The following is a 10189-nucleotide window of genomic DNA, read 5'->3' as shown; positions in this document are numbered from 1 at the left end:
GTTTATACCAAGAAATTCGCAGAACTACCATTCTGTGTGTGTGTGTGTGCGAGTGTGATTGTGCGAGTGTGTGTGTGTGTTGGAGTGTGGCATTTAGCTGGCAAGGACACTTTCATGGTTTTCCAGTTTTCGTAGCAACTTTTTCCGTAGCACACTTTGGCCAGCGCAATGGCATTGATTGGCCTCGGGCATTTCTGTGTCGGACTGGCAGCAGGAGTCAACTAGCAGCTAACTTGATCCATCTGCAGGCCTCCAGCCAGCGATGCCAGCGAAACCAAGGATGCCAGGGAAGCCGGAGAGAGGATGGTGGGCAAGGCCAGGCAGCCAGGCAGCCAGGCAGCCAGGATGCCAGGCAGCCAGGATGCCAAGCAGCCAGGATTGCCTTGCTGCAGAATTTGCAGCACGGGTCGGTTGGTCAACTCAAATTGACTGCAGCTGGGGTCCACAGCTCGAGGAAGTTTTGCCATCGCACCCCGAAAACAAAGCCAAGTAGTGCCAACTTGTATTGTTCGCTGATCAGAGGGGGGGAAGTAAGAGAGGAAAGGGGGTAAAAAACGGGGGAGGGGTGGCTTTGAAATGGCCCAGGGATTAGGAAGCCAATGGGGAAAAAGGGGTTGGCAAAATATTGACGGGGGCTGCGGCATGACCAACGAAAATAATATGAAATAAATTCCAATTGAGCATCCGAGGAATGGGAACTTCAGTGGGTATTGGCCAAGATGAGTGGCCAACTAGCCAAGTAGCCAAAAGGGGGGGGAAAGTGGGCGGGAATGTGGGAGGGGGAGTTAGGCTTTAAGACTGCAAAAGGGCCGGCGTAGAACAAATCCGTACAAATTGAATAAGAACTCAATCTTGGCTACTGTGCGAACAACTTTCTTTGGCGCGGAGCAGGACGAAAGGTCCTGTGACCAAGACGGAATGATAAAAACACAAACACTCACACACACACACACACACACACATACAACCAAGATGCGGAAAAACAGAAGGACCTCTGCTACAAACACCACAAGCACGGTTCTCCCGACTAAAGGATACTTTTGAACTCAGCAGATTGACTTGAATGGGGAAAATAAGGGCAATAATCCCAAGGAAATTAAATAACGTTTCTAGAGATAAGGTAGTAAGCTTACAGCTTGTTGTTAATTTACAGATACAGTAGCAAATTGTAATAATAACATGGCTAGAATTACTTTTAAATTCTACCTGAACTGAATATATTTCAATATTATTCCAGAAATTTCAAATGTACTTTGAGTAACGTTTAATAAATATAAAATTGTCTCTTTGCAACCATTGGTTTTAGAGGGAGTTAAATGTAATCTTATAAAGTAATTATATTACAGTTAATCAACTATTTTTATATAATATAATATAATTTATATCAGAAGGTTACATAAACTAAACTTTAGAGTAAGTTATTTCAAATAACAATTCAAATAACATTGTCTTCTATTAAAGAAGGGAATTGTTTCAGATACCTTAAATCTATTTTATTACTCAAAACCGAATTAGGCATACAAAATTAGTAATATTCCATGTCCAACATTTATTTCAAACCACAAAGATCCTTCCAAACAGAACACACCCTTAAATCTCAGAGGCACTGGGCACGAAAAGGAATTGAATTGAAATTCCTTGGCAATTGTTTGTGTATCATTATGGTCATCATCAGTGGCCACGACTCTGTGTTCGACTGTGCGTGTGTGTGTGTGTTAGTGTCCGATGTTATTACTATAGCCATATCGATGGATGGGCGCGGCTTTAAAGCCGGACTCACTTTGCACCGCGGGCACGTAGCCATAACCTAACTCAAGATCGCTCGGCTTTAACTCGAATTTGGCCAGGATATTCAAGCTGGAGTGGGTGGGCTTCGCTCCGCTTTTGGCCATCGATTGATTTAGCTTTTTGGGGCGAGAATGCCGGTGCGGCTTTGTCGGCCTGTCAACGCACGCGGCACTATTAATTATCATGTTAAAATGTAATTAATTAAAGATGTCGTCAACGTGCGTTTGCACATAACTTTCAATGAAAAGTTAATAAATTACGAAGTGCCGAAAACGAAATTACAAACGCCATCAACGAGCCACGACAGCCGCAACAGCAACAACAAAAACAATAATAAAAACAATAACAAATGCAAAAACAGAAAACAGAAACAGTAACAAAAACGCTGCCAACAAAAATGATAACAAATCAAACGAGAATGTTTAACCTGCCCACTGACGTCCATTGATGTCGCCGTGTTCCGCGTGCTTCGTGTTTCGGAGGCTGGACAAAAACCACAGCAAAACAAATTAATAAATGCATAATAAATATGCGTAATAATAATGACTAAAGAAAAATCAGAAACAATAAATATTATTTGAGTAGCACGGCCCATCCGCTCAGGCGGCGAAATGAAAGGAGGATTTGGGGTTCGGGGGACTGGAGGATGTCATAAACGTTTATAAATGTTCATGTGCGTAAATAAAATCGTAACAATATTAAAACTGATGCGTTGCGCTATATTAAATAGACGTCTGAGTGGGAAAGTGGGCAAGTCACAAGGGAAAAGCGGCAAGGGAGAAAGCGGAAGGGGAGAAAGCGGAAAGGGAGAAAGCGGAAGGGGAGAAAGCGGAACGGTCGCTTTAAAATAATTTATCGCGTGCAATATTCACACACATGCTCAATACGTGAGCGAGTCTCCAAGTGCGTGACGCCCTCATATTCCGTGGATTCCGATTACCCACTTTTCGCAGTCGCAGTCGCAGTCGGAGTCGCGTACCACGGGGCGTATGGGTGATCTTTGCCAGCGAAAGCCGAGGCGTTACGCCTTCAAGCGAACATTTGTAAGCAAGTCAGGCAATCGCTTGCCCAATTAAGTGCAATGGAGCACCGAACGAACAGCCCGGCGAAGCCAACGAAACCCAGCAATCCCAACCCAACAATCCGGCAATCCGACAATCTGAGAACCCGGCTAAATACAAACCCCTGAAATGTTATCATAATGGCTAATTCGACAAAGTCAAAGCACTCGCATGAAATCCACAAAAACAGCGCGGTTCCGCCTCCCTTTTTTCCCCTCCTCGAATCTCAATTAAAAGCGGCAGGCACACACTCCTTTTGCAGGCAAATAAAAAGCCACTTGAACTCCTTGACTCTAAATCGGTCTTAAAGTGAGGTGGAAAATTCTGAAATTTTCTTTTGAGTATTTAAAGATTTTAAGCTTTATTATGCTATTCATTTACTGGTCCATTTACTAAGGACATTGTTTGTTTAATATTCAGATTTCATGGAAAATGTTGACGTATTTTAGCATAAGCGCCCCCAAAATATTTGAACTATAATTACCTGTTTACAGAATTTACAACAAATTTTGGGCAAATAATTATTCAGCGATAATCCATTTTGTGATAATTTGGTTTCAAAATGTATTTTATTTCGACGCCTCTTTATGTATTACGTTTCTGGGACAATATTTAAATTAAAGGGGCTATAATGTTTCCTTTTAAACATATAATGTTGGTTATAGAATTAGAAAATCAACAAAATTCCTTAATGTGCCTTTAAAATTAGCTTCCCATTCACAGAGAAAGTACTTTAATCCCTTGTGTTTTTATGAACTGAGGTACAATTTACCTGCATTATATACAAATGTGGTTCCTATTGAATAGATGCATCGCATCAGAAAAAGTACACATTCGCATTTATCTTGTCTGCGCATTTTGCCAGCTTAACTCTTTTCCCTTTTTTGTTTGCTGTTGTGGATGCACCTTTCAAGAAATCATAGCGCAACTCAGTTAAATTTGAATGGCGAACTGCGGACCCCTTCATGCACTGAAAATATAAATGGTTTATTCTCTAAGAGCATAAAATTCTGCTGAAAATAAGAATTTTAAGAAAAATATTTGCTTACTAAAAATTAAATTAAATATAATCGCAAGTGTAGCTTAGATTAATTTTATTTACCCTCCTGATTTGTATTTCCTTAAATTAAATGAAAACAACCGTGATGACTCTTTAAATAAATTGAAATTTACAATTAAGTTAACTAAGTTTATGCAACATCTAGCTAAAAATCAAAGAAGTTTCAACTTGCTAAACAAAATTGGGGTTTTGAGTTTGTAATGTCCGCCACCAATTTTTCATGAAAATAATCAGAGGCTATATTGATTTGCCTTTTCAAGAATTCCCGGGTCTAATGGCATAAACTAAATAAATATTTATATTTGTTTCGGTCCAACTATTCGACGCTTTAGGGCAACAGTGCTTAATTTGTGTACTTAGAAAACAATCTTCTATTTATATATATTTTATTTGCATGCTTAGTAGTTTTACCCAAATTGCCACCTCAACGCCCAACCAAAACAAAGCCCTAAACAAATTAAATGTTGTTTCGTGATTACTTTTATGGAGTAGGTAAACACTTCAGAAAAAAGGGTTAAAAAAGGGATCTATAATGAAATTTTCCCATTGTTTTTTAACCAATCGAATTAGTTTGCTTTTTTTATGTGTAGAATCAGAGAAAAAAGGTGATATTAAGGGGGGAAAAATGCGATGCGTCGCCGTTTATCAAATGCTTTGGAATGTTGTGAGATGTGCCCCTCGCACCCGCACTTATCTCTCGCCCCCCTTTCTCCACTTTCTCCCCTTTCTCCGCCTTGTCCGCCACTTTCACCCCAACCCCGCGCTTTTGCGGCGGAGAAAAAGCGCAAATCAGCCACAATTGCCGCTGACAGACGCAAGCATCCTGCTTTGGCTTTTGTGTGCGTCTTGTCACAGGACGTATGCCACGTGTGTGTGTGTGTACTGTATGTGTGTGTGTGTGTGTGAGAGCGTCACTTTGTGGCCGCCTCCAAAATCCTCCTGTTTCAGCTTTATCTGTGTGCGTGTGTTCGTGTGTGTTCGCTTGGCTTTGACATTATTTGTGCTGCAAGCTGACAGATTTTCGTTACGGCAGCTTAAATTGAATTTTGACATTTCTTTGCAAGCATATCGAAGTAGGCGGCCATCACTTGGCGTCCTCGGAAGTCCTGCAGTCCTGCAGGTATCCAAAAACAACACAACAACAAATCCAGCAATATACGAATCAGTTTGGGGAAACAAAGAGTCTCCTAAGTATTTCATAAAAATACTAATAAGCGAACTGTTCAAACGAAACAAACATTGGAGATTGTTTAAAAGAACCCCTCGCAGGTGAAAACGATTCCCCGTTTTTTTTATACTGAAGATAAGTACTTGGGTATTAGGTATTATTATGGATCACAAAAAAATAGATTAAACCTATTTCAAACTATTTTTTGCATTGTTTTTTCATACTTTGTTTTGGTTTGTAAAAATAAATACAAGTGCTTTCCATTCAAATAGATAAAACAAATAGTGTAAATTACTCAACTATTTGTAATAAATAATCGATGTTTTTTGTTTATGTTTGGATTCTGATGGTCATACCACATTTTTTTTTATATTATATACCGCCTAATTTATATTTTCTGTTCTGTTAATTACCAAAAAGTGTTTCACAAGCGTTTAATTCAAAATAAACCTGTACCTTATATTACATTCCGCATTCAATAAATTTAATTTGTATTCTCATATTCCAGTCGTACTCCAGGACTCCAGGACTCCACTCCTTGATTCGCAGGCTGGTCAAATTGTATTGGATGTTGGATTGTTGCGTGTCCACCTTAAAAATTAATTTCTCACGTTTCGCGTACAATTTGTATGGCCGGAAGCGTTTTCAATCCGTTTCGTTGGCCCGGCGTCGGCGACTCCTTCCAATTCCAATTGGAAAAAAGAGCTCGCTAATGAAGGTTTCATATTGCTCTCCGGGATCTGATGTGGCTGCTGCTTCGGCTTCTGCTGCTGCCGCCGCCTGTGGCAACTGGCAACTGTTTTGTGGAACGCTTTTTCGGCATTACAAGGGCACACAAATCGCCGCACGTAGCAGCAGCTGCCCCCTTCCTCCGATCCCCTCTCCTTTCCCCTCCCCTTTCACTCTTTTTGGCAGGACTGCAGGTCCAGAATACGGAGCACTTACACGGACTCGCCAGAGGCAACGACAGCTTGTATTCTTTGGGGTCTATCAATGGGAAATTTCGGGGAAACTTCATCTCGGCCAAGTAACACTTGTTGCCACCGATGTTTTCACACCTCTCTGTTCACTTTTGTTAGTTTGCTCTGCTCTGGCACAAAACGTTGAGCAGTTATAGAGTCTAGAATATATATTTTAGGTATTATTTTATATTTTTCATAAATATAAGTATTGCATTTTAAACTGTTAGGTTTTTTAGAAGAGTTTTTAAACAACAAAATGCTTAGATTCTTAGTAGATTTCTAAAAATTGGTTGCTTTAATTAAATAGTCATATATTTTGTATATATTTATCCTTCAAAATTGTATCCATTTACTTACGCATTTTTTAGGCTTAATCGAATTGAACTGAACTCGGGACAGTAATGCCAAAAACTGGCTGGCTTAACGCTAATTTGCAGCTTCCATTCGACTCAAACTAAAACTCGAACTGGAAATCGCACACTTGGGAGGAATGGGGCTCTGGAGCCCCCGAAGCCCCCATTGTCCTTCGTCCCTGGGAGTCGCACACATAGACATTCGGTTCGTATTTGGAGCGTGTAAAGTGATTTTTGTGCTGGTGTTGTTGTTGCTTTTGTTACTGTTTTTGTTGTTTTTGTTGTTTTTACTGTTTGTGTTTGGTTTTTGTTGTTTTTGCGATGCTGGTCCTGGTGGCGTCTGCTTTGGTTTTGCTCGGTTATTATTAGCTTCCACTGGACTCCGTGTTCTTGGGGATTCCCCGCCCCCTCTCCCTATTCCCTATTCCCTATTGCCCTCCCTTTCCCACTTTCGTTGCTCCATTCAATTCCTTGCCATTCCGTTTGCGTGTGTGTTTGTCCAAATTGCACAGGATTATGGGTCTTAATTTTATGATTGCTTCTTTAATCAGCCTCCGTAACTGCACGCCAATTACGTCCTGCTTCGTGCTAATTGTTTCTGTTTCAGCTGCTATTTCTGTTGCCGTTCTCTTCTTCTCTGTTTCTAGCCATTCCCCTCCGCCCCCCCCTCGTCCTGCCACGCCCCCTTCGCGAAGATGTGCCTTGTAATCGATGTGTGTTATTTGCGATTAGTCGAGCACCAAATGAGTTGAGCGCGGCGAGGGAATCAGAGCCTCACGTCACGTTTTCCACCTTCAGTTGAAGACGCAGACTTTTCTTTCGGGATTTTCCTTTAATTTGAGAGGGGAAGGGGTTCACTTGAGGTGATTTTCCGAGGAAGTAAGGTCAAATCAAAGGCCCATAAGATACCAGTTTCACAACTGAGAGTATTTAATTGTATGAAAGTAATTCAAAAATGTAAATAATATAAAAGCAAAACTTGTATTTTATTGAGCAGATCAAAAACAACTGAAGTATAAATGTATACTTCTATAATGTATTTAATTTAAATTGTGCTCAAATATATCCTTCCCAATATGTAAAAAACAACCAACTGTTCTTTTCTTTTTTTTTCCCAAAAATAAGGTAAACAATTTCGGAAATTTAGGTTTATAGGTTAATAGTTTTAGTTCTGCAACAACACTTCTCTGCCATACAAAAAAAAAAAAAAAAAACATAAAAAGACATGATATTGTTCTCTCAGTTATAATTCACTTTATGGCGCTCGCTTGCCTCTTCAAGATTACCACTGGTTTGAGTGGCTCCTCCTTCGTCCTTCGTCCTTCATCAGTCACTCCACCTCAATTTTGACGAACAGCAGGGCAATCAAATATTTTACATTCGTCCTGGCCGCAATAATTTGGCTGCGGAACACCAGAAAAAAAAAGAAAGAAAAAAGGATTCGGAGACACCCACACAAACACATGCCGCTAGTCAAAACTCATCCGCAAAGTAAAATTTGTACTGCAAGTTTTTTATTGGACCCTCTAATAATACCCAACAAGCGAAGCCAAGTGAGGGAAAGAAAGAAGGCGAAACGGGCCACGGTTAATCTGATTATCCTTTCGGGCACAGGACATGCTGCACAGAAACCAAAAACATATTACAAATGCATGGCAGTTTCATAATTTATTTAATTTATAATGTTTTACACAGGTCCCGTAGCCTTGCAAATAAATTAGTTGTATAAATGTCAATTACTAATAAAGCTAGATTTATTTTAATGGGCCACTTAATACTCAAATCTTGCTTTAAAATCATTTAATTTTAGAATTAAATATTATTTGTTAATAACTAAAAATATTTGTTGTGGATTTGCGAAGGTAAGGAAGGTTTAATCTCGGATTTTGTTTTATAATATATTCGCTATTTTCACACGATAAACATTTTATAACCCAGTTTTTCTATTATCTACGACATTATTTTTCAAATCAAGAGAAATCTTATGCCCACAATCATCAAAAGCTCTTGAATAAACATTAATTTTTAAAGGATCTAAAACTTAAGCAAGCTTCACATTAATAAAAATAAAGCTATTTTAAAATCCAAGTTCTTCACATTGAGCGTTGGGTTATTTTCTGTGTGACAGACACATAGATACTCGGTCGCCTTTGAGGTCCTGTCCCAAACATAACCTCAACTAATTATAACTTTGATGCAGTTCATCCAAAACCTTTGAAGCCCTTACGCGTGTATTTCGCGTTCTCATTTTCGTCGTCAGTTTCGGGGCGACGGCTACCAAGGACAACGCCGCCAACGTCAAAGGACCTCAAAAGAGGCGGTGGGCGGTGGGCGGTGAACGGTGGACGGTTTGCGTATGAGGAGCACCAAGTGGGCGTGGCAGGACTCAGCCTCATCAGCTGACCTGGGAACTCGAGAGAGAGGCGAGCGCTTTTAGGCGATTTTCCTGGCAAAATCATGTGCAGCCAAAGGCTTCGAGAGTCATTAAGTTTATTAAGTGGACGAGCAGATAACCCAAATGAGTGCATGCCAAATGAAAGCCAACGCTATTTGCACTCATATCGCCATCCGAGCCCACGATTTTTATGCACTCAAAAAAAAAATTCCACTCAGCTTGACAGTTAATAAACTTTCTAGAAAAAATGTATTTTTTAATACATAGTTTGAAATACAAGGTTAATAATCCTTGTTATGTGAATAAACATATATGATATAAAGTTAAAACTAATAACCAACCAATCAAGTTAAAAATAACTAACTAACTAATAAAATAAAAATGATCATAAAATAAGCCATTTGTGAAAAACAAAATTCATAAGTTGCGTTTCTAAATGCAACCTGAGTACCTGAAAAACTAAAGTTAAAACTAAATTAATTTTTGTAATGCATGACAAACTTTGGGGACTCTGTGAATATCATGCGTACTAATATTTACTCGGTAAACGGCAGACAAAGTTTATAATTTTTTTTAGTGTCCTTATTCAAATATCTCAGGCTCGGTAAAAGTTTTTCCCAAGAGCCCGAAAAAGGGACAATGGCGGGGGTGAGAAAAGGAGGAAGAGGAAAACGGAAGAGATAACAAACAAATTGCCAGTGCAATTGCAAACTTGAGATTATCGCCGCCTTTGGTGGCCGCATTACTCATACTTAACTTTACTTAACTCCACTTCGCCTTACTTAACTTTACTTTCAAGTGCAGGGGAAACAGGAGGCCTTGCAGCGCTTATCGCTGCGGCTGATGCAAAAATAATTTCCATTGTTGCCCAAGAAAGTTTTAATGGCTATAAGATGAGCGCTGACCTAGGTGCCCACAATTAATCTAAAAACTTTGCATTTGCCCCAGGAAGAAGTTTAATTTTCCCGCATACTCGATTGCAATCTTTCGATTACGATAATCGACTGAATGACTCAAGGCTATCTGATATGACACCTATAACGAAAAAATGCTGTGCACACTGTCACGCTTCTGTTCAGGGTAATTAAATACAATTAATATTTAAAACTGTTTTAAGATAATCCATATTACTGCTTTATTTGAACTATATTACGCGATTATAGGAATTCTTATTTGGCATTTGATTTAAAATTTTTATTTCAATTCTCTTGTCCTCAAAAACCCATTACAGGCTTACAAAAAACCAAGGTATTCCCAAAAGAACTACAGCAAAGAATATATGGGAATGATATTTTTAAAATAAAGATAATCAAAATGTTAGCTTTTAAACGATAGTACTGGATATAGTAAATACAACTTTTCCAGTTTAGGTTTTTTATTATTTCTGCTGTTATTTTTTTAT

Source organism: Drosophila ficusphila, unplaced genomic scaffold (genome assembly GCF_018152265.1).
Source record: "Drosophila ficusphila isolate 14025-0441.05 unplaced genomic scaffold, ASM1815226v1 contig_198, whole genome shotgun sequence".
NCBI classification, from domain to species: Eukaryota; Metazoa; Arthropoda; class Insecta; order Diptera; family Drosophilidae; genus Drosophila; species Drosophila ficusphila.
Note: the sequence above shows the minus strand (reverse complement) of the source record.